This window comes from Micromys minutus, assembly GCF_963924665.1.
Source record: "Micromys minutus genome assembly, chromosome: 30".
Classification (NCBI taxonomy): Eukaryota; Metazoa; Chordata; class Mammalia; order Rodentia; family Muridae; genus Micromys; species Micromys minutus.
In genome coordinates, this window is record NC_137965.1 from 13643980 (window position 1) to 13669974 (window position 25995).

At 43.9% G+C, this 25995-nt stretch overlaps 1 protein-coding gene across 1 annotated transcript in view; it reads left to right on the forward strand.

Moving 5' to 3' along the window:
- Positions 1-1900: 1900 nt before the first annotated feature.
- ESR1 (estrogen receptor 1) overlaps positions 1901-25995 on the forward strand; it is a 346832-nt gene continuing 322737 nt past the window's right edge. Inside the window, exon 1 of the mRNA XM_080941484.1 lies at positions 1901-2030. The gene's annotated coding sequence lies outside the window, so the exon portion shown is untranslated. The remainder of the gene's footprint in view (positions 2031-25995) is intronic.

Sequence of the window (25995 nt, forward strand, 5' to 3'; positions counted from 1 at the left end):
GCCAACTAGCCCAGCCAGCCTCCGGGCCACTGAGATACCTGTCTCAGGGAAGGGCTGTGGAGAGCAACAGAGAAGCACATATGTGTCTTGCTTTGGCCCCTGCATGCATGGGCAGAGGTGTGTACCCACATACTCCCGTGTGCCTGTCCACACACACACACATCCCCATCCACAACAAAGAAACCATCTCCACTTGCTTCTGAATCTGATGGATGTTCTATTTTGAGAGTTCCTGCCCCAGATAATTTTCTTCTCTGGTCTGCTCTGGACAAATGACTCTAACAGGTAGCTAAATGCTATTTGAAAGCATGATTCATCCATCCTGGCAAATCCAATAACAGAGAGATTCAATTAATTTAGGGGGGGGGAACACTCGACTTTTCAGATGTTTGAACTATTCAAAACATTTTGTTGACTCACCTTTCACAGGAAACCATCATAATAAAAAACAACAAAGCTGGGGCCATCTGTGACATGCTTAGGCTCTGCGAGGATTCCTTCTATAAATGGGCCTTCTTAAGCCTAACGTTCTTTAATTTGAAATAAGACATTCTAGCTAACACCTAAAATGCTTCCTATTCTATGCAGTCTGGGGGAGTTAAATTCAGACATATTTGTGTATTTGAATCATTTGGGGGTATAGAAAGCTGTAGACAATTAAGACAGCTTATTATAATGAATGTGTAGATTCTCATCATGAGACGTTTGGCGTCTTTTCTCCTCTCAGCTCTTCCTGAGATGCTCTTCTTACCCAGCATGCACCAGTGCTTATGGGACAGGGGCAAGAGGGGTCTCTTTTGGTCTTTTGCTTGTTACCATTCTTACTTCCAGAAAAGCATTCTTTCTCAGACTTATAGATTGGGAGGGGAGAGAAAAACCAAGGCATTAAAACAACAACCCAGCATTTAATGCACACATTACATAAAACACAACAAATATTATGACCTATTAAAATTTCAAAAGGTCTAAAAAAAATTAGGGGGTCTGTGGATCAGAGGTAATGTGTTTGGTTAGCACATCAAAGTTTTGGGTCTATCCCTAGTACCAAAAAAGGAAAATAAATTTAAAATATTTTTAATCTCATATTATTAAGTCAGTGAGTTTGTCTCTGAGTTAAAAAAAAAAAGAAGGAGAAGAAGAAAAGAGAAACAAATAGAATGAGTTTTTTTAAAAAAGCCAGTCACGTTGGCTTAGGCTTATAATTTTAGCATTTGGAAGACTGAAGCAGGAGGAATCCTGAGAGTTTAAGGCCAGTCTAAAGTGCAGAAAGAGACCTTGTCTCAACAAAACAAAACAAAACACAGGCTAAAGCCCCAAAGCAAACAGGACTTGTAAAGCAGGAAATATCAAGCGGTTTGTAGAACGCTCAAATACCTGAAGGATTCAGAGTCAGCCCAGGTTAATCTGGTGCAGGTCTCCAAAATCAGGAACCCCATTAATCAGTGACAAGAACCGCTGAGTCGCTGCCTTAGCCTTAGCTCTCCGAGTCAGAGTGAAAGAAACTCTGAGAAGTGCTCACCTTAGAAACACCCTTACTCCCCTTTTAAGCTAATTTTGGGTGAGGAAAATTTGTGTGTAGAAAGAACGCTTTATTTTATTTTTCCAAGTCAACATGCTTGTCTAGACTTTGAGCTTTATTGCGTGGAAAGAAAATGGGTTGGATCACCTTTAAAAAAAAAAAGTTTCAGCTAGCTTCACCCAGAGGCTTGTCCCTCTGCAAACACCTATCTGTAGGCAAACTCTGAGAAAGTTGGAACCAGGCCTGGCTGGAGAGAGGAAGGCCACCCCCTCCCCTATTATCCGGAGCAGAGTTTCCAATCACAGTCAAGTGGGGGTGCTAGCTGTTTGCTTCTGAGTCTCTGCATTTCCTAATTTCATGGTCATAACAGCCTCCGAACGGATTCTACCAAAACCGAAAACACAAGGCTCCCTGCTCAGCAACCCTGTGACGCCAGGAGAGGCCAATGCCCCCTCCTCTGCCATTGTCTAGCATAAGAAGGCAGTTTCTGGGCGACATTCTTCTCTAGCAGGTACTTGTATTTCTCTCCATTTCTTTACAGTGCTTCTCCCCCCCAACCCCGTTTGGCTATAGTGTGCTACTGTGTGCAACCAGGCTGGAGTCTCAGAGTTCATTTCTCCTGGGAAAATATGCCCCCCTTCCCCTTTTCGCTCGCTCATTGCTCCAGGGCTATTTTATAAAGTTTCTGGCAAACGTTATCATGTTAAACCTGACCTTGGTCCCATGGAAATTCACTCTGGGAGCTACACTGAGCTGAGTCAGACAGAGTTTATCTGTTCCTGGTGCAGCACCGACAGGCTCTCTGCCTGCCTCAGATCGCGTCTATTTATTGGTCCCAGGTCGAGCTATGGGGGATTCTGTATGGTTGAAACGTGCGCGAGTTTAAAAAAAAGTTCCTGCTGGGACTTCACTCTGTACTTGTCTGGACGCGACCTTGCTTCTTAATCTTCGGTGCCATGACTTATGCGAGCTGGATAGAAACGACCAGAATAAGCCATTAGTTTCCTGAAGGCAGACGGGTTTTCTGAAAAGCTACGCAATCTAGCAATGCATCTTGTTTTGAAGTTGCCCTACAATTAATTGTAGGCAAGTTCTGAGTCCTGTGGGTTTGGGTTTGGTTCTCTCTCTAACCTGAAAATAACCATGGGTGACTGCTTTTTTCTTTTTTTTTTTTCTTTCTTTTTTTCTTTTTCTTTTTTTTCTGGAGGCAGAGTGGTGTGCACTTTTTAAGGATGAGGCCACACAGTGTGTGCCACTTGTCGGTGACGTGGTCGTTACAAAAGGCAGAAGAGGATACTTTCATTTTTGGCCACAGGAAAGCCACCCGCTTCCTGTAGTGGAAAGTCTCATGCTTGACCAAGAAGTTGCCGGTGTTTGCTCTCTGACTTGCCCAGAAAAGCCTAACTGGTTAAAATTTAAGATTTTGTTTTTTTTTCTTTTTATTATTAACTTAATATAAGGGTTGGGTTTTATTAAGATGATGTTCATCATGACATGAATTACCACTCAAGGGTGCCAGATGTTTTAAAATTAGCTTCTTGGGCCAAATCTAATAGATTCACAGAGCACCCCCACCTACAAGGTTGATGGGAAATGTACTTGGTTTTGAATTTGAAACAATAATATATGCAAAGAGGGCGGATGTTGGAGTTCCAGTTAAAAGCATTTGAACTCTAAAAAGTCAGTAGGGTGGGAACCTCTGTGATCTTGGGGTCAGCACCTATTCATATTCTCAAAAAAAAAAAAAAAAATAAATAAAAAGGAGGCAAACGTTTGCCCTTGTATCTTTAATATCACGGGAAGGCCCACTCTAGGCCCTGCTTAGATTTAATGCTGTAGAGGTTGGATCCATCTTGTAGCAATTGGTGGATTTCTGTCAGAAATTAGAAGTCACACTGATGTAGAGATGAAAGACAGGGCATGCAGGAAAACTGGCAAAATATTGGATGTGAATGCCAGGGTCACGTTTACGAGGGGGATGTGCTGTTTGGACACGTGAAGGTAGCTCTTCAGTTTTGTTGCTCATGACAGTAAAGGAAGAGAATAATAAAGTATTACATTTGCTGCAGTGACCAAGCCAGACAACTGTCCTTTCCTTCTGTGATCTCTGACTCTCATTCAGTTTAGGACTCAGAACCACCTGCCTCCCGTCATCCTCATCCTCACACACATAAACTTCTAAGCCCTATAAACATCCCACCAGGTACCTGCTGCGCCTGCTTACACGGGCAGTTAGTATCTCTGCCCTGTCTCAGTATGTCTCTGTAGTTTTGGTCCAGTTGGTCAGAACGCCTGCCTGACAGGAGGCCACAGTTGAGCATTTTGTCCCAAGGGTACAGGGAGGCCACAGAGAAAAGCAGACAAGAGACCACCATGCCTCTGCCCCGCTAAAACACACAGGAGGTGTGGTCCTGTCCTTCCACCTCTGCCTGGTTGACTAACTGTTATTCACTGGGGAAGAGATGCCACCTATGGGACCCCTGAAAAAGGCCTAACAAAGTGTGTGTGTGTGTGTGTGTGTGTGTGTGTGTGTGTGTGTGTATGTGTGTGTGTGTGTGTGTGTGTGTGTGTATGTGTGTGTGTGCGTGCGTGTGTGTGTGTGTATGTATGTGTGTGTGTGTGTATGTGTGTGTGTGTGTGTGTGTGTGTGTGTGTGTGTATGTGTGTGTGTGCGTGCGTGTGTGTGTGTGTATGTATGTGTGTGTGTGTGTATGTGTGTGTGTGTGTGTGTGTGTGTGAGTGTGTGTGCGTGTGTGTGTATGTGTGTGTGTGCGTGCGTGTGTGTGTGTGTATGTATGTGTGTGTGTGTGTGTATGTGTGTGTGTGTGTGTATGTGTGTGTGTGTGTGTATGTGTGTGTGTGTGTGTATGTGTGTGTGTGCGTGCGTGTGTGTGTGTGTATGTATGTGTGTGTGTGTGTATGTGTGTGTGTGTGAGTGTGTGTGTGTGTGTGTGTGTGTAGGGCCATGTGTGTTCCGCAATGAATACAGGTCAGAGGACATTGTGTGGAAAACATCTCTGCCATCATGGGTTCTGGGTATAGAACTCAGGTCACCAACCTTGCCCAGCAAGTACTTTCCTACTAAGCCATCTCACTGGACCCTTCAGACACTTTTTTTTAAAGGTAAGCACTTTGCAGGTAACTTTTGCTAAATATGATAACGATGACTGATTTTTGTCTCTTCGGTAACACCCCAGTAGTCTTTTTCTAGATCAGCTTAGGCTAGGGCGAGGGCTCTGGTTAGCAAAGCTGCATGCACCAGAGAATTCTATGACTCTCTCTAGGGTGCGTGGGTTTGTACGGATGGAAGTACATGCATAGAGACAACCTCCAGGCGTGTGATAAAGTTTGCATGTGAGATGTTGGATGACATCTGTCAGCTTTTCCTTGAGGTTGTCAATCGCCTTGGGAGATGTTTTTTGGTGTGAGATGCGATGTAGTTGAAGCCCTTTCTTTTCTGCTGAAAAGAAAATACCAAGAGTCTTGTTGGTGACACAGTCATCACTCTGTTTTCTCAACTACAGTCTTCAGGAGTGTGATCTGCCTTTAGCTCCTCACTTAAACTCCCCAGTTCTCAATTCTTTGGTGCAGGGGGTCGAGGTGGGAGGGGGGCTCCATGCCAAGAGTGGACATGAAAAAGGCACAGTCGTCAGGAAGACAATCACAGGACCTTTTTGTTACTGCTCATCACAAGGAGATGAGGTGGGTGGAAAGGAGATGACGGTCCTCGGGGAGACCTCAGGTTGTGTAACGTTAGTCAGTTTGCTAAGTGGTTGGTGGCCCGGCTAACTATCCTTTTCTGGAGTGGTGACATTCCAGTTTTTTTTTCTTTTATGACTTCTTATTCCTTGGTTCCTGTCAAAGCATTTGCTGGTTTTTCTTCAAAAGAGCCACCCCGGTCCTTCTGCAATGGGGGACCTACACGCCTGAGACCCTTCCTACCCCTGCTGTCCACTTAAGTAGTCTCATTGGGATATTTCCTTTGATAATTGTGAGAAAGAAATCCACAAGGAATTTTAAGTCTCTCTGCAAGATGACATTCGCTCTCTGCACTCTGATTTTTATTTGCTACAATCATTAGGATTTGCTTTATTGTAAAACCTTACAAAGAAAGGGAACACAGTAAAGTGGTCACATTGTGTAGGCAATAATTCGTTTCCTGCATCTTTTTGCATAAAGCTATGTAACATCTGTACATTCTTTTCCAATAAGAGACGTTGGGAATCTCATTTACATGAAATATTGCTACTGGATATTTTGGCATCAAGTTTATTCAGAAAAGAATGTAGTTCTATTGGGCTTACTTATTTAATTCTTAATTTTGCCCAGGATTGAGCACATTGCATAGCCCAACTGTGGCCCACTAAGCTCTGTTCTAAAAGGTCTGCTGCAGACTCTGCTGGAAGTGCCCTAGGTACCCATAGTGTGCTTTTGCTCCGTGTTCCATTGTGGTACTCTGGGAAGAGCCTGGTACCTATCCATGTTAGATATGCCACGGGTGTGTTTGACTGAACACGATGCAGTCTTTGTGCTCTAGATAATTTTTGTTACCAAAAGTAGAGAGTTGGGCCCATAGTATGAAGTATCATTGCTACAGAAGAACTCTGACATATACTAATTGAGTAGGAAGTAATGCTGCTGATTGGCACAGGGGAGTTTGGGACAGGAAGTCATACTTGGCCTTGACCCCGAAGGATGGGTATGTGGCCCTAGGAAGATGTTAGGGGGTAGAAGATGGTACTCCAAGGTAAGGGACAATCACCTTGGAGGATGGAGGCATTGGTCTGACAGGAAGATAAGTAGGAAGTATGTAGGGGCATGTTAGCAGCAAATTAGGTCTGTGAAGCTAAATATCATTTTAAGGACTTTGAACTTTAGTGGAGGCATTAAAGATTGTGTGTGTGTGTGTGTGTGTGTGTGTGTGTGTGTGGTTGAAATGAAATGAGGCCTTCTCTTTGGAAATACTGTGTAGATTAGGGTTTTTAGTTGAAGAGTGAGCACAGCAATTTGGAGACGATTGGACTAGCGCAGAAGAGGTGTATTGCTAATTTAAAAGGAACGACTTAAATTGGGCAATTCAGCAAATCTTTTAAGGACTCACTTTTGGAATTATGATTATTTATGGGGGTAAAAGACTGTCTCAAAAATGGCTAGAGAGAGGCATGGGAGGTGAGTCCAAAGATATTACTGTAAAGTGAGCCTGGTGGCACAAGCCTTCAATCCCAGCTACTTGGGAGGCTGAGGCAGGAGGATCACCAGTGGAAGGTCTACAGGGGTCGTATGGTGAGATCAACACCAGTTTTGAAATTTGGTAATCCCCTTCTCAAAAGTTAGGAAAGGGTGTGTGTGTGTAGGGGGGTGTAGCTCAGTAGTGGAGAGCTTTCTTACAATATGCAAGGTCCTGTGTTTATTTTCCAGCAATGGACAGACAGACAGACACATGAATGCTGGGTAATTTTGTTATCTTTATAATTGAAAGATGGGTCTAGCAATTAACTGCCAAACAGCTGCCAGAAGGTTCCATTCAGGGATCACTGGGAACTAAACAGCACACTTGATATGCAAAATGCTTTTTCCCCTGGGACGTTTTTAATGGAAAAATAATCTTATTTCGATAGAATTCGTAAGGAAACAGCTCCTATTTGTGTGATATGGTGACTGCCGAAATTATTCATAATTTACACATACTGGTCACACACGTACTCAATCAAACATGTGCCTTACACTGCGTGCTTAAGCAGCCCTGTGACTTTGGAGGCCTAATTCCCCAGTAAACAGGTGAAGGCGCGGCACATGGTATGAGCCCAGTGTTGGCACCAAATCATGCTTCCGTACCTCCTGTCTTTGGCAAGCTCTATTGGGAATAGTGCGTTGAGACCTTAGCATTTGTACAATCAAGCCCACAGGTGTCTGTCTGGGAGTGCAAGATGTCACTGGAGGCTCTCTTAGAGGAGGGAGCCTGTTACATCTCTCGTCACTACTGACATGCTTCAAATTGTTCGGAGCTGAGTCCAGTGACTGGAGAGCCAAAGAGGAGGGGGGTGGAGGGAGATTGTGCCTTCCCCCTTTTTTTTCTTGTCCTTTAAAGGAATAAAGGTGCTTTAAAAGGTTAGGGTGTCAACTATATAAGAAAACACTTGTCTGTTGGGGAAAGGGGTTGGAAGAAAATACTAAGCACATTCAGTAATCTAATTCCAGTTGCAATGAATCTTAAACGATAGTGTCCTGTAGCAGCTGATGCCTGGCTTTCCTGGTTTGAGCAGAGAAGTACAGGGAGAGGGTGACAGGCTGTCACTCTGCTGGAGGGACATTGCTCACGTTGCTTTGGTGTCCTTCCCTCTGGTCCATTTTCAAACTTCTCCAATCAAGCCAAGGGCTGCTTCCAATCTAGGGTGAAACAAAAACAAAACAAAACAAAAAAGATTCATAGAAAAATGTTTTCTAGGAAAGGCAAAAACCAGAAACCAAGAGCCAGCTCACTGGAGTGCTCCTGTTGCATAAGCAAGGTTCAAGTGCTGAAGTATTAATCACCGAGGATAGTTCACAAATTATTTGTGTTCCGATGAGACAGGCCCTCAATCTCCTTCCTTCTCACCGTCTGGACTCGGTCCATCCTTCCCCAGCGTTTAGAGTAGAAAGGACATTTACATGTGCCAATTTTCTCCCTGTGGGAAGCCTTGCTTGTATGTTGAGCAAGGAGCAAGATTTATGTTGTTACACAGAAGAAGGTTGGGGGTTTTGCAAGGCCTTAATTTGTTCATAGGAAAATGTTATCCTCTACCACCATTTCTATTTCAGACTTGAACACACCGGGCAGGTTGTGGAAGTATAAAAGTGTAGCTAACAGCCTGCACTTGACTTCTTCATCCAGTCCTTTGGTTTCAAAATTTATTGTCTTAAAAAAAATGATCAAACCTATTCTCAGAGGAGAGGTATCTTCTGTGACCACAAGGAAACATCTGTGAGGTCAAGCCTTCGAGCAAAGAGCCAGTAAGAACATTTAGCATGTGAGGCTTAGATTTCAGGAGAAGAAAATGAATCAAGGAAACCCTTAAAGCTATAAAGATGGCAAATCAGAAAAGTCTCTTTATCGCTGGCAAGCTGAAGCCCTGAGCTCATATTAATTAAGACCCGTCAGAATCCACCATGAATCAAGTAGGGAGTGTCGTATTCTGGTAACTTTGGAAGCTGGTGTCAGTCCTGACCACCAGGATTTATGGTAGATTATATAATGGAATCCTGAGTTCTAAGACATCAAAGGAAAATTCTGGCTCTTTCCTCACGCATTCTCTTAGGTCAAGCCTACCCAACAACAAGCCAAGTGGAGGGCTGAGCAGGCAGGAGAGACAGCCAAACCAGATAATGCATAACCAGAAAGTCGCTGTGGAGGGAAAAACCATGGGCTGGAGTGGAGTAAAGAATGCCAGGGCAACTTGGTCAACGTTCACAGTCCATTTCTGCTGAACGTCAGCCAGTCGCTTGATTCGTGGAGTTATTTAGAACCAATCTCTAAAACACTAGGATGGAAGTGAAGTTCATTACTAAGGCGGTTGCATGCTCAAGCAAACTTCCTCCATATCAGTCTCATCTGTGATTGCGTCTAATTCTGAGTATCTCCAGGGAGTGGACCTCACTCTCTTACGTGTGTGGGCAGAAGTGGTGGAGGAAGCTCGTACATCCGAGGGAAGACATGGGAAAGGTTTCTTTCATCCCCCCCCCAATGTACATGTGTACCCCTCTGAAAAGGCTGTTGCTTTCTATCACTTGTCTGTATTATCTTAATTTTAGTAGGACACAAGCAACAAGTATATCAACCTACAGAATAGGGTTTGAATTACTTTAGTTGACACACACACACACACACACACACACACACACACACACACACATTGGCAGAATCAATGTGGTATTTTTTTCTCTTCTGTTGAATACGGAAACCACAAACTACTTAATTTGAACAGGTGTTTCCCAACCCCAAATTCTAGTCACCAACCCATTGTTCTTTGTAAACTTGTCAGTGTGAATTCATTCTTCACTATTAGACTTTTCCCACTTGTTCTCCCCCGCCCCTCTTTCCTCTGATTTTTCAAGACAGGGTTTCTTTGTGTAGCTCTAGCTCCTCTGGAACTCTGTAGACCAGGCTGGCCTTGAACTCACAGAGACCCGACTGTCTTTGCCTTTGGAGCACTTTGATTAAATACATGCACCGTTACTACCACCTACCTCACCTGTTCTTTCATTTGAGAAAATGTTTGTGAAAAAGATCCATTGTTTCTTGTAACTAAAAAATAAAGATATCTCAACACTTTAAACAGATAGGCATTATACATTTTCACCATGACACAACACACACACACACACACACACACACACACACACACACACACTCACACACACACAAAACAACCTGAGGCCATTCCCCACCCTAAACCCTCAGAAGCTCAGGTGAGATTTGAAATGGTTCATGGTTCATGGATGTGATCCTAACACATTGCATATGTGTGTGAAACTGTCAAAAATAAACAGATTAACATTTATTTGAAATTGGAAGTGGTGACAGCTTCACAAGCCTCTAACCCTGATGCAACAACCGTGGAGTGTGTAAACAGGCACATGGTGTGCTAAGTGAATTACTTAACCAAGAAGGAGTCCATTTCAGAATGGTTAGTGACATCTTTCTGAAGTGCTTCTGAAAGTCATTTGAAATCTCCTGCAATACAGTAACAACGCAAGCACAAGTTCACACGCACGACCAGGAAGTTTTGTACGTGGTGAGCTAAAGCTGTGTGTTCTCAGGTCCTGTTGCATCCCTCCTTCACTCTGTTCAGTGAACACGTTCTCTACCACATTGTCCCGTGTTGGGGAGAGCACAGCTGGAGCAGGGGCACTCTGGGGCGGAATGCTTGCTTTCAGATACTGTGGGCAAGGAGGTTTTGTTCTAGTGGCAAAGATAGAAGGCATTGCAGGAACCTGAGGCCAGAGTGAACAAAGGTCACTAGTTATTTCAGTAGTGAAGTGTTCATACATTACTCAGTGTTTAGTTTTATATGTTTTGTATATTCGCATGTGTGTGGGCTCACATGCATGTTTAGGGATATAAACTCCAGGTTTTATACCCACTGAGTCATATAGCCCACTACTTGTGTGTGTGTGTGTGTGTGTGTGTGTGTGTTTGTGTGTGTGTGTGTGTGTAGTAACACTTTAGGAATTTGGTTTCCCAAACAACAACAAACAAACAAACAAAAAAACCCAACACAGATGTTGTAGATTGTCCTGCAGCTGTTTGTATTTTGATGTTAATTCCTCTTCCCCAAGAAGGGCTGCCTAGTCACTATTCAGGTGACATTATTAGAACCTTCTTCCCATTTTAATTAGTAAAATAAAGGCAAGAGCCAGTGATTGGGTAAGGGAAGGGAAGGTGGAGAGAGAGGGCCAGGGAGAAGGGAGAGAGAGGGGACGGAGGAGGATCAAGATGGCGCTCGGGAAGGATGAGCTGGATCCAGGTGGACTTAATTGGCATTAGGTAGCTATGAACATTTTACTGATTTTATAGGTCCTTTATCTCATGTAGAATGGCAGTTTGTATCTTTGTCTATTGGATGTAATCTTATTGTGTAGAGGGTTTGTGGATTGAGAGTTTGATATATAAACCTGCATGAAGAGCTATTGGGCCTTAAAGTCATGTTTGTGCTGGGCGGGGCAGTAATTCCACCCAGGACGGAGGCAGTCATGCAGACGGAGTAAAACCTTGGGGACTGAGTGACAGAGTCCGTGTGGCAGCTCCATATTAGAAGCGGTGAGATTGTGGGGCTGATAAAGAGATAAGCAAACCATTTTTTAATATTTACTGCAACACACAGAAATATTATAAGAAAGACAGAAATATTATAAGAAAGTGTTTTTGCTTTAATCCCAGGTGTAGGATATGGGACTGCTTTGGACTGATCACAGCAGCTGATTGTGATTTGCCTCGTGCTCTAGCAGAGGCGTGGTTTTGCCAGCTGCAGATAGTCTCTTCCGTTTGTGTGACATTTGGAATTCCAGAAAGTTTTCAGAGAATATATAAATGCTAGGGCCCTTAGAGGTGAGCTTGATTGTTTTAGCTCATTGGGGGTGGGGTGGGGGGGTTGGTGGCAGTTTGTTAGTAGTTGTGTTTAAAGAAGAAACAAGTCTCTGTCTCTCCCTCCTTTCTCTCCTATCTAGTGATGGGGGTGAATCTTGGGGTACAAAGGGAGGGAAAAGAACTCAACTACTCAAGTGACTGTGTGACCATGCATGCTTATTCAGGTGAACCTGCATGTGCACCTGGATACTGGAGGGCACAGCCCACTGTTGTTCCTCCAGCTGTTCACGTTGGATTTAGAGTCATTTTCTCTCAGTGGCCTGGAACTTGGCATGGGGATCCACTCTCTCCATCTTGCCTGTTCTGTGATTACAAAACGTGTGCCACCATGACTGGATTGTTTTCCATGGATTCTGGGGGCTAAAAGTCCAGGGCCCTGAGAAGTTGACTTGCAGGACACCGAGACCACAGTAGTTTCTGACTTCTTTGTTTCATGTACAGAGGGGCTCAAACCAGGTTCACAAAGCGATAATCTGATAGGATGCGCACCCCTTCTTCCTCTCTGTTGAAAGACAAAAGGAAGGAGACATCTGAAAAGACATAGGCACACGCATCTCTCAATGTAATTTGTATCTTAGCATTAGATCTCAGCTTGGCCCCCTAGAAAGGATGCAGATGCAGACCTTGAGGGAAGCAATGAGAGATAAGTGTGGGCAGGCTATTTTCTCCTTTTTGGTTCTTGGCTTTTTCCTCGATACACAAAGCCTAATTTGGGTGTGAGTTTGGAGAATGAATTTCTAGTGCATACTGATGAGTGTTTCACAAACAATGTTTCCTGAGTTGAAATTAGGAATATAATCTGATTTAATCGCTTATCCCACTGAGGACACTGTGTAGTTGAACTTTCTTTCTTCCTCTTTCGCCCTCTTCTGTCTTTTGTTTCTTCCCTCCCCTCTCTCCCTTCTCCTTTCCCCTCTCTCCACTTCCCCATCCCCTCTGTCCCTCCTTTCCCTTCCCTCTTTCCTTTCCCCTCCACACCTTCCCCCTCTTCTCTCTTCCCCTCTCTTCCTTTTTCCTTCCTTCTTCTCTCCCTCATTACCCCCTCTCCCTTCTCTCTAACCTTCCCCCACAATTTTCCTTCCCAGATGGGTATCAAATCTAGGGTCTGCCATCTTCATGGAGTTGCTCTACCACTGAACCACGTCTGTCTCTGGGCTTGGCTGAAGTGTCTGCACATCTTTACCTGTTATCAGGGGGAGTCACTGATCACAACTTACAATACAGACCGCCTGCCCTAAATACAGATACCTGCCCTCGATATTTTTTAAAGCTTATAAAATGTATATATATATATTTTCCTCTCACAGCTTCCCAATCGCCACCAGTAAGCTAAAACATTTCCTCCTTCAACGTTACAGCCCTTTTCTTCAGTTGCTAACTGGATGGGCGTTGATAAAAAGCAACACTCGAATTTATGTTTAACTCTAAAATGGGGAGCAGCCTTACATAATTCCCATTACTACCTAATAACGGCCTCTTGGTAATTAAGGCCTTCTCTACGGAACTTAGTTATTCAAAGGGACAGTGGAAGCTTTGTAAGAGAATGTACGCTGTGAAAGTACGCGAGCAGCCATTTCACGTGCTTTACTTGAAAGTTAAAACTGAATATGTCTTACTGACTTCCAAATTAATTTCTCACTTCCTCCACAGAGCGTTTTTGAACCAGCTCACAAACATCTTGGAAAGGCAGGTCCATGTTACTCCAAAAGGCCACATTGTCAGCCCCCGCCAGCTGTTTATTTGCAGATTCGGACTCCAGTAGCAGGCCCGTGCATGCAATATAAAATATAGAAAGCCCCTCTGGCTTGTAACTATCACGTTAACCTTCAAAGCGTTCTAAAGCACAGGAAATCTGAGTCAACAGAATAGTATGTAAGTTTATTTTTATATAACCTGCCTGAACTGCAAGGGAGGGGTGGGGCGTGGACCCGGGCCTGCCTGCCAATCTGCTCTGCCAGTGAACTAAACCTGATCCCACCGAGAGCCAGATTGGCAGGCTTTGGTCAGCATGCTGACTTCCTACTTGTGGAACTGGGCAGTTCGGGGGAAGCACTTTCAGGAAACCTTCTGTTGGGACAGTGTCTGTCCAACTGTGTAGGAGACGAAGGGCTCTAGCAAGGCTTTGACTCAGTGACTGATCGGAATATTAGATAAATTTTGCCAAGCTGAGGCTTAGTCACTATCCTCAGAAGTGCTGTGGGACTCGTCAGGCAAGTCTAGGTGATCAACTGTCCTCAGGCACAAGGGACCTTCTGAGCCCCTGCCTTCGAAGGATATAGCTGACCCCAGGCTGTTTAGGAGCACCTACCTACTTCCACACCCCCAGCTCCTCTGGCTTATTCATTTGGACAGGTATGGTTCGAATCCCGCCATTAGGCGTCTGAGTAGCTGCGAGTCTGTCCTCATGAGAACCTCTGCAGTGTTGTGGCGATGGCTGCCGGTTGGCACTTCCAGGAAGACGGTGCCTGTAGCTATTTGCCAGCTCGGTGTTGGCAGCTGGTTTGATTCCTCTTTGGGATAGCAAAGAACAGGATGATGAAGAAAAGGCAAAGGGCAGGGTTTGGCAAACACATATGTCCTTCATCTTGATGGGGATGTGCAAAATAGGTTGCCAACCCAGGAGATATGGAGCCATACTGTTTTCAGTATATTTCTCTCCCTCCCCTTCCTTTCTTCCTTCCCTCCCCCTCCCCATTTCTCCCTTGATCCCTGTCCTCTTCCTCCTTCTTCTTCCTCTCTCTCTCTCTCTCTCTCTCTCTCTCTCTCTCTCTCTCTCTCTCCTTTCTCCTTTCTCCTCTCTGTCACTCTTCCCCTCCCTCTCCTCTCTTTCTTCCTCTCTCCCTTCCCCCCTCTTCCTCCCTCCTCTTTTCTTCTCCTCCCCTGAGAGTGTGTGTGTGTGTGTGTGTGTGTGTGTGTGTGTGTGTGTGCTCGTGTGTGGCCTATGTACATGTCTGTATGGATATGTGGGTGTGTACCATACATACACAGGAGGAGGCCCTCGTTTTTTTGAGATGAAGTCTCACTGAATACGGAGCTCACTGTATTGGCTAGGTTGACTGACCAGTGGGCTCCATGGGGTCAGACCACCTCTGTCTCTTAGTACTAGAACTGCAGACACACAGAAACCTCAGCACACACCCTTTGTGGGTGTTGGAGATGGGAACTCATGCCCTGTGTGACAAGGCCTTTAGCCTCAAAGCCACCTTCCCAGCCCTTTAGTTGTGTTTCTGTGCATGTGACAGTCTCTGAGTTGCTTCCTATTTTTTCTTCTACTTTTGAAGACCTGGATTCAAAATTGATTAATTCCAGAAAGTGGAGCTGTTGCTAGGATTTTGATACAAGCCTGAAAACCAACAAACAAACAATCAATCAAACAAACAAACAAGCAAAGAAACCAATACCCACCAGGACACCATTGAACTCATCTGCCTGAGCAACTGCCATTTATGATCTGTCTCCAAAATTATCCCTCCTCATGTTTGTTGGGGCTAAAAAATAACCCAGAGCTTCTCTCTCCCATTCTCGAGTTTATTTAACTGTTAATATTAAATTCTAGTCTTAACTAGAAACTCCAAAGAGCTGAAAAATAGCACTTGAGGCATATGTTAAGTTGACTGGTGTAGAGCCCACATGTGGGTTTGCTTCCTCTTCACTTCTTTTAAAAGCCTGTTTCCTAGAGGCCAAGACAGTTAGTTCATTAAAGTCCTGTTTTTCTCGTTGCTAGATGAATTTAGTTGTCAAGGAGTTAACATCACAGTTGGGCTTTTGTTACAGTGACAAATACCCTGGAAGAAAATTATTTTAAAGAAGTGACTCATGGTTTCAAATATTTCAGTCTTCTGCCCTATGGTGGGATGCCGGTGCTGAAGCAGTGTGTGTGTGTGTGTGTGTGTGTGTGTGTGTGTGTGTGTGTGTGGTGAAACAGAGCAGAAATGCTCATCTTGTGGCATGAAGAAAGCCAAGGAAGACATGCAAGAAGGTACTGGGGACAAAGTTTATTTTTCCAAGGCGTGCATCCAACTTCCTCCAAATGGGCTCAACCTCCTAATCCCAGCACTTCTCAGCATCCATTAAACTGTGCCTCTAGCAATAGATTAGTCCATTAGTGAGGACAGAGCTACCGCTAGCAAGTGCCACAGCTGGGACCAAGCCTTTAAACAATGAGCCCTGGATGGGTACTTCATATCCAAACCACAACGGTATTTATTTGTCACAGGATTTTCTAGTGCTCTGTGCTTTGCTGAGAGCAGCTCATTTGGCCATTTTGCATAGCCCTCGGATAAGTGGCAGGGCACCTCCTTGTTAGCATAGGGGCCTTCAGAGAGACAGTATAATTTCCTTCAGATGCCTTGTGAATAAAGTACATGGTAAGACTTGAACTTGGGAAAACCTGCAGGAGCTTGATCATTGTAAAATGGAGTTTTGGACTATGAGTGCAGCCAATACTCTTAGTCGGCTGGAAGAAATAGAAACACTACAAAGAAAGGAAGTATCTTGTCCTTAGAAGTACTTACAGTTCATCTAAAAGGAGGAACTCAGATTTCACTGTGAATTAGCATTCCTGTCTCTCTGCTGTAGGGCGGAGTTCTGTGATTTCCTTTCTCCTGGTTTAGAGCTTGTCCACTTGGGTTCTGAGTCTGAGCCTTCTTCATGACGCTTTATCCCAGGCTGTCATTATGAGTACAGTTTCCTGTCTACAGGAAATACTTAGTCTAGTTGTCATACATGCTATTTCTGTCTACATCTATCATTTGTCTGTCTATCCATCTGCCCATCCATCCATCCATCCATCCATCCATCCATCAATCCATCCATTCATTTATCCACCCATCCATCCATTGTCCATCCATCTATCCATCCATCTATCCATCCATCCATCCATCCATCCATCTATCCATTTATCCATCCATACATCCATTTATCCATTCATCCATTTATCTATCTATCCATCCATCCATCAATCCATCCATTCATTTATCCACCCATCCATCCATTGTCCACCCATCTATCCATCCATCCATCCATCTATCCATGTATCCATCCATCCATTTGTCTGTCTATCCATTCATCCATCCATTTATCCATCCATTTATCCATCCATCAATCCATTCACCCACCCACCCACCCATCCACCCAACCATCCATCTATCATATATCATCTATAATCTATACCCATTTTACTTAGCAGAAAGACCATTGCCCAGATCTTCTTTCATTAAATCCAACCCCATGTTGGCTTCTCTCATGGTGAAAATGTGTCACAAAATTTAGTTTCAAGCCTGAGAAGCCAAGGGACCCTTTGACCACTAAACCATGGCCATACTCAGTTTTGCTTTCCTAGTGGTCTCTGACACAGGTTACTGGCACACATTATTTAGGGGGATTTCTGGAAACATAGAAATGAAAGATGGAGAGGACTCAGCTGTACAAGTGCTGCAGAGGGAAAGATGATCCACAAAATTTGAAAACCACACATGAAGAGGCAAGAACCAACTGGGGTATAAAAACGCATGGTCCTTTGTACTAAGAAGCAAGCCACCATTATGACCCGTAATTCTCCATTTGGGACAAATTACTTAGCAAGTATACTTCTATTCTTATTGGTACCTATTTGCTGTGATTTTCCCCCCTAGGCTCTAATCTTGTCCCTGAGTGAACTGCAACCCAGACAATGTATTGCGGTGTTTCTGCTAGTCCTGCCTGGATGTCTGGTGGCAAGGGCAAGAGGCTTCTTTTGTTAATTTGTCACTAGCAGGGAGCCAAAGAGCGCTTTGATGATGGCTGATTGAGACAAAGATTGACTTTAGTTTACATAATTTAATCGGGCCCAGGGAACAGTACCGCCAGTTGACTATCCTGGTTTTCTGCTTTGTCGACCTGACATGCAGTCATAAGACAGGCCAGAATGTTCTGTCTAGTCTGGAGCTCTATGTATACAAATGGCGTCATCTGGAACTTTGGATACCATGAGGCCAGAAAAAGTCAGATGCTCAGTGATGGATTCTTACATGGATGTCTGTTAAGATGCATGGGTATAGCCCTGTCTTTTTTGTCTTCCAAAAGCAGCTTTCAGCCACTGTCTTTGTCTCTATTTAAAACACAATGTGCTCTTGTCCACCAAAGGGTCAACGATACTTTGCCTCTACTTGAGAAAACAGTCTCTACAGAATAGTGTCTGGACGTACTTCATTCATACAGGCAGGACACAAAACTGTGGCAAGCATCCTTTTACAGAATCAATCAAGAGGCAAGGTCCTTCTGAGGGAAGAGTGGGAGGGAGGTGCAGGCCTGGCGGAGCTGCTGTTTACCTCACTGGTGCCAGGTCATTTCCCAGAGTTTACAGGTTGTCCCAAGAGCACGCAGGGTCCCTTCCAAAGGCTTGTTTACCTTCCCACACTCTGTGTGAGCTTCAGTTGGACCCAGGAGGAGCCACAAGAGGGACATGGCAGAGCTTCCACTTCCGAGAGCGATCACACTGTGAGAATCGGTGTTGCTGCAATTGGATGAGTAGAAAAGGCTCAGAGAGCCTCCTATAGGTTCAGCCTCCAAGTGCAATGCTTCCTGCTGGGCTCTGCAGGCGCCTTGGAAGCGTGGGGAGCAATTAGTTTCCCCCCACCCGAGTTCAGTGGCCTGAGAGAACAGCACAAAAGACTCAGAGGGCTGAAGGAGCATCTAAGGAAGCTGGCGCTTCTGACCAATGACATCATTGCCTTTCTCAGACTCCCTTTTAGAGATGGTCGATCTGCTGTTTTGACTGCAGGATGCTGGTTACCTGGAGCCAAGTTAGGAAAAAGAGTAGACCTCGCTTATAGACTCATCATCCACGAATAATCACAGAAACATTAGTATATTTTATTTTAGCTCTTTCTCTATAATATGTATAGCTAGGCACACATTTACATGTGAACACTGACTAGCCTAATAATGCTCTTGTGTTTAGACAAATGTGTCAATAGGTCAACAAAAATCCAAGCTACTCCATGATTTTAATTTTTACACGTGACATAGAAAACATAGATATCTAACATATCTATAACATGAATACATGCAGACACAGGGCCATGTTGTGCACACTGAGATTATGTTGTATCTTGTAAACTTACCTTACAGTAGAATTTGTTTGGTTGCTTATGTATTTCTTTTTACAAGCTTGACCGTCTTCATCTGTGTCTTTTTTCTTGAAAGTAATCCTTAAAAGCAAAAATACACTATCAGAAGGGAAACTCTAGAAAAGCATTTCACAGGAATATTTCTTGACTCCCCCAACCCCCACTTTGTTTTAGAGAATTAGCTCACTGCAGAGACTCATTAAAAAAAAAAATCCAAGTGTTGCTCAGAGCGTGTTGCTCTTCAAGAGAATGTGCTTCGCTTCCTACTTGGATCTGCCCACAGTTGCCTAAGATTTTGGCTCCAGAGGACCTGACGCCCTCTTCTGGCCTCCATAGGCACTGCACCGATGCGCACAAACGCACACAGAAACCCACACATACACAAAGAACGAAAAACTTGGAAAATTTTCAAGCAAAAATTGTTCATAACCTCACCTGGGAATAAAGTCTCTATTTCATTTAGCGATGTCACCCGTGCATGAAATTAACCAATTACACGGTGACAGTGAGAGTACAGAGTCTCAGTCTTTACATTTTGTTTCTGTACCATGCATGTTTTTTGTTACACTGCGCTCTTTTTTTTTCTCCTTTCTGTATTTGTTTCATTTTATTCTTATATCTTGTATCTTTTATTCTCTTTTAATTTCATACAATACATCTTGATGACACCTACTCTTGGGTCCTTTCGGCACTTTCCCCGGAGCTCCTGAACAGGTTTCTCTTCCATGTCCTCTTCCATTTTAGGGCGACCCACGGAGTCTGATTAGTGCAGCCCGCAGGAGCACGAGTGTGGCGTTATCCTGTGGAATATGGGCACTCTATCAGTGGCAGCACAGTTCAAGAAGAGAAACTCTCCGTGCTGGGCGGTGGAGGCTCTCACTTTTCATCCCAGCTGGTGGGAGGCAAGAAGCAGGAGGAGCTCTGTGAACCCCAGGCCAGCCTGGTCTACAGAGCGAGTTCCGGGACAGCCAGGGCTACACAGGGAGACTCTAGTCTCGAAAGAGCAAAAGGCAAAATTAAAAAAAAACAAAACAAAGCAAAAGGACTCCCTTATCTTCAGCAGCCAGCGTTTGCCCCCAGCTCCTCAGCTAAGGACCAGGCCCCGTGAGTCCCTCCTCCATTCTTGCTGGCAGGCAGGCTTTGTGCCTGCAGGTAACCAGCCACAGCTGCTGCTGCGAAGTTACAGTGCTGTGGTTAAGCCCTGCCCTGAAGACAACATTTCGCAACAATCCTCGCCAGGTTTCGGCTTTGACCCGCATCTCTTTATCCAAGTTCCCCAGCCTATCCCGTCAGCTCTGAGCATCCTCGGTTACATATTCTCTCCGCATTTCAACCAGTTACCAGCCTCCGCATTGCCTGCTGCCCACAGCAACAGAAACCACTCCGACTACGGCTGAGGGCAGCCCTAATTTAAGGGCATGAAATAAATGTGTAGAAAGGCCCGTTTGCTTGGTCTTGTGTTTTCCCTTTCTCTTTAAAAATGGTGCTGCTATTGCAAATATTCCCAGCCGCTTCTTAGCTATGGGTGGTTTAGTTTCATGGTAATTTCCCAGATGTAGGACTGCTGGTTCAAAGTGTGTGTGTATATTTTTAAAATTTAACGTTTTTTTTTTCCATTTTATTTTCTAAAAATATTATAGTAAAACACACTAGGAATGTTTGAGAGTTCCATTATTTTTACGTGTCCACTAGCACATTCCTCACTTAAAACAAAAAACAAACAAACAAACAAAAAAGAACCCAACCAAACCCTAGAAATTTTCTTTTCTCACTGTAAGTTTTTGATAGTCTAATGGTGTTATTAGTGCACATTTGCATATTTGTTTTATCAATGGAGCTGATACCTTTCCACACTACTGTTCTGGATTCTGTAACTGTCAGTTACTTATGTGCATCCTTGACCCCCTTCTCTCCCACACAGTTGCATTTTTCTTGTTGATTTATGAATATAATTTGCATATTTGCATATATTTGCATATATTTGCATATATTTGCATATACCTAAACTGTCAGAAACTTGTATGTATAACATGAAGCATGGCGTCCTTAAATTGCATCTTAATTTCATTGATTAAATTTATCTTTAGAATAAGTTTCATACATGTGTTTTGTGTTTACATCATCTGCCCCTTTCCTGCATAATGTCTTAAAATACATATAGACTGAGAGATGAAAACAGCTAATATATGCATAGTCTCACAGAGTTTTCCGTCTTGGGATCGTGTTTCTTAGTACTTTCTGTGAATGCTTTATAGTGTTACTGGCATTTGTTCTTTTGCTGAACATGTAAGGTTATAAGATCACAAAGTAGGTCACTTCTTGTAGTAATCACTTGATGTTTTATTTAAGATTTATTTGGATTGTGCAGGTGTGTGTGTGTGTGTGTGTGTGTGTGTGTGTGTGTGTGTGTGAGAGAGAGAGAGAGAGAGAGAGAGAGAGAGAGAGAGAGAGAGAGAGAGTCATGTCTGTGTGAGTATGTACACCTCAGTACAGCGGAGCCAGGGGCGGGCATCAGATCCCCTGGAGCTGGGATCACAGAATCTGGGATCTGAACTCAGATCCTCTGGAAGAGTAACTTGTGCTTTGAACTGCCGATTCCTCTCCCTGGCCCAAGAGTAATGGTATTAACTACGGTCCCTGTTCCGTGAGGGGGGTGTTCTGAACCTGTTTCTCCCCCACACACCATGCCCATGCTCTCAGGGTCCCACCTGCTGATGATCACTGATGATTTATTCTCTTGATCTCCAGCATCTTTTTCCGATTCCATATGTGCCTACCTATCTCTTAGACATCTAGGCTCATCTTCATCTTTACAAATGGCAAGATTGCTTTCTTTAAGGCTGAATAGTATTCTACTGGATACATAAGTGAAATTCCTTCTGTTTATTCACCTATCTTACAAAGACTGAATTCATGTGTTGGCTGTTGTGGGAATGCCTCAATAAACACAGGGCTGCAAATATTTCTTCAACACGTTGATTTAATTTTCTTTTCTCGACTACCCCGTTGTGTAATTGCTAAGCATATGACAATTCTACTTTTAATTTTGGGACACATTGTTTTCTATAAGGGTTATCCTTATTTATATTCTTATTACCAGAACCCAACCCTTTGTGTGTTTTCCTTCTGATAAGAGATATTCTGAGAAGTATGCACCATTATTATAATATGAAACTTTCATTTCCATTTCCCTGCTGGGAATATGCTAAAACAATTTTTTTTCTGTAGATGTTTTCACATTAGTTGCTATTTCTTTTTCTATATCAGTAATTGATATTTGGCCTTCTTGTTATAATTTCATGCAGCAGAATACATTTTATTATTCTTCTCACTGTTATGATATTTTTATTTTGTGAAATGGACCCAGAGCCACATGGATGACAGGGAAGTCCTGTAACATTGATTGATAACCCTGGTGCTCAAAGCCTCACGTATAAAGTGAAATTTGTCTTTGTACCTGTGGATTCTGTCATGTCCTGTTTTGAGAAATTCTGTTTTCATTTTTTAAAAAATCTCTAAGGTTTCTACATTCTCTTTTCCTAATATTAACATGGGTTTACTTTCTACTTAAAACTGGAAGATTCAACCTTTTTCCCCCTCTATGTGAACAGTGTATTTAAATATCACATATAAAGCATCCCACCTTCACTCTGAAGACTAAACAAATACATAGGCATTTGTTTTCAAATTCTTTTCTCTAATCATTTATCCATTTTTTGCAGGATTGTGATATATTGCTTTTCTTATAAGGACTTTTAATAGCCATTAAGGTTTTGATTTTTATTTTGCATAGGGGCATTGAGTCCAGGGCCTCAGGAATACCAAGTAAGCAAACACACTATCACTGAGATAAACTACCTATGTATATAGTCCACATCTATTAAATCTGATACCAACATTTGTGATAATTATTGACACCTTTGTTTCAAACTACTTGGTTTATGACTGTAATAAGCATAAATATTTGTCCCAACTTCCCTTGATTTGATGGCTTTGTGTTATTTATCTGAGACTTACCCTGTCTTTATGTTGTTTTGATTTTTTTAGGTTATTCTCTACAATTAACACTATTGGTCTTGTATGTTTTATGCTGTTTATGTTTAGAGTAAGAACATATCAGTGGGAAGGTTCAAAGAATGAAGAAATAAACAAGGACAGACATTGGTCATGCTGGTTTTGACTACCAAAGAAGCAAACATTCAAAACCAACATGACCAATGTCTTCCATGATTAGGTAGTGATCAATGATTCTTAAGAAGTCAATTCTCTACAGCAAATTCTACTTGGAGGCAGAGCATGGAATTTGCCTTCTGATATAGAGAACAAGAGCTAGTGTGTCCTGTGATGACCAAGAACCACCTCATATTGTCATAGTAGTTGAGAAGCTAACTCAGAAACAAACTCTAAGAGGTCCCTGTGAATTAGTTGATATTGGATCCATTTTGGAAGAAGACCGAAGCCTTGGGCATCTTGTTCTGGAAGCCTGGATGAAATTCCTGCCTTTTTACCTACTATGAACATGCTTGCATTAGTGAGCAAAACTGAGCAAGATTGCTTCTGTCGCTGCCAATGGTCTGGAAGTAGAGGCGATGAGGTGGTTTTACTATGCATATGACTGAGACACAGGTTATGGTGCCCCAGCGAGTCCTGGTTGCTTGCTGACTATTAGTAACGTCTGTTTAAACCGTGCGGTTTTTATTGGGTCTGACAAGTGTATGCCAGGTAGTTTCACTTTCTGCAGTGGAGAAAGAAGGATGCCAGGGATGTGAAAGGCCCGGCTGGGAGGTGAAAACTTTATTCTCCCTCCTGTCAGATACGTGCTCCTCATGGGTTTGCCTCTGATCCTTTCCATCTACTTCTGCTCCCCTGTCTTCCCTTTTCTTTTCAAGGTTTAGGATCAAAGAAACAGCCTGAATCAGTTTAGAATCAGCAATGAATGGCAACGGGGGTGAGGGGTGGAGTGACAGGTGGTGGTGATGGTGTTGGTGATGGTGGTGGTAGTGCTGGTGATGGCGATGATGATGGTGGTGGTAGTGGTGGTGATGATGGTGGTGGTGGTGATGGTGGTAGTGGTGGCAGTGGTGGTGGTGGTGATGATGGTGGTGATGATGGTGGTGGTGGTGATGGTGGTAGTGGTGGCAGTGGTGGTGGTGGTGATGATGGTGGTGATGATGGTGGTGGTGGTGATGGTGGTAGTGGTGGCAGTGGTGGTGGTGGTGATGATGGTGGTGATGATGGTGGTGGTGGTGATGTTGGTGGTGGTGATGGTGGTGGTGATGATGGTGGTGGTGATGATGGTGGTGGTGATGGTGGTGGTGGTGATGGTGGTGGTGGTGGTGGTGATGGTGGTGGTGGTGGTGGGGGTTGGGTGGTGATGGTGGTGGTGGTGGGGTGGTGATGGTGGTGGTGGTAGGGTGGTGGTGGTGATAGTGGTGGTGGTGGTGATGGTTGTGGTGTTGGTAGTGGTGATGATGGTGGTGGTGGTGATGGTGGTGGAAGCAAAGCCCTTTCTTTCAGTTTGTCCCTCTCTTCCTGTTCATCAAGGTCTGTTTCATCTCCAGTCCTAGATAGAAGCTAATTGATAGTTTTCTCTTATTTGTGCAAAATGGGAGTTCTCCCTGCACCGAACAAGCGTTTGGGTAGCTGAGCTCCTCCAGTGAACAGTGCAGAAACAGGTCTCAGTGGAGTGAGGGGTGCGGGAGGGGATGAAGCAGGCACAGGATCAACACGGCACCTAACAGGCAGTTGGGGAGGGCAGAGGTGCCCGGTGCTGCCTGAGAGAGCAAAAGCCAATGTTAGGCAGGTTGCCCCTTCCTTTCAGTGTGGCGTGAAGGGAGGGAGTGAACAGAGCTTTTCAGGCACAGGAAGAAGCAGTGCTAAGATCTGGGGCATTTGGGTAAGAAGGGGATCATGGAGTAGTGTGCCCAGTCTGGGAGCAAAGGTTGGGAAGCTATAAAAAAGATTAGGAAAGCTAAGAACTGCCTTTAAAAAATATTAATTAAAGAGTAGCAGTATGGGTGAATGTAAGTGTATCTCCCACGTAATCACTTGAAAGTGAAAACTTGGTTGGCAGCTCTAGAAACTCTAGAAGTGTGTTCATACGCCTCTCTTCTTTCTTTCACCAGCAGAGAAAGAGTTTCAAAGGAGCCACAGAAAGGATCATCAGATCTCTCCCCGAACTACTGAGGCAGAAAGGGGTTTCAGTTACTGACTTGGTTATGCTATGTTAAAACGTGCTCTTTCATGTTGAAACGTGCTCAACCCAGGACACAGGATTGTTTAGAAAGGAAAGTCTGCGAATTACCAATAAGAAGAGAAAGGGCAGAGGTTTCAAAACCTTAGCATTTGGGCAATCTGTTGGCATAGATTTATTTACTTACTTTTAGGACAGCATATGGGACTAGGTAACTGATGTGGCCAATACCCTTATTCTTTCTGTGTCTCTTTGCCCCCATCATATTCCTGGCAATATTCTGAGTGGTCCCCCCCCCTCCATAGCTCATATACTATGCAACCATCTCGTGCTGGCTCCATTTTGGCAAGGGGGGAAATATGAGGTTCAGGAAAATTAATTCTGAAGTTTGAGGTCATGTACAGACTTGGTAAATGCACTTCAATATCTTCTCTCTCATTGAGCGCTTACTGGATGTTCTAAGTCTCATTGCGTGTTGAGAGACTTCTCTTTGAAAAGCAGCAAGCATCTCTGAGACGCTTGCAGAGCTTCACTGTTGAGGTCACTGCTTTGCCGAGTTCTAATGAAAACCACATAACTTCCACTCCTCCTCCCTCCCTATCTCTTCCTTAGATGTCAGGCCACAGCCTGAGCATGCTTTCCCTGACACGTTTATTTTTTTCTTGATGTTTCTGTCTCCATCCAACTGCATGTGGGCCTCTGTGCTTAAACTTAAAAGGCTTGCTTTTCTCCTCCACCCGGTCGGCTCCTCCCTGTTGCCAGGACTGTCAGCTTGCCCCCTCTCTTGTCTTTACCTCAAACTCTAACAGCAGTGTCTTCAAGTTTTCCTTTGAACCCAGTTTTAAAATTACTTTTATCAACGGGACTTAGAGCCCACCCAAGGGCACTCCAGTCCCCCTCTAACAGGAACACCTTCCTGAATCCCTGTGAACCAGACTTGGTCTTATTAGTAGTAACCCTGTCAAGGAGTCCCCAATGCCCACTCCCACCCCCAGAAAGCACCCAGTGATCTTCTGTTCCTCACTCACCTCTTGAAGATGAGGCCCCAACC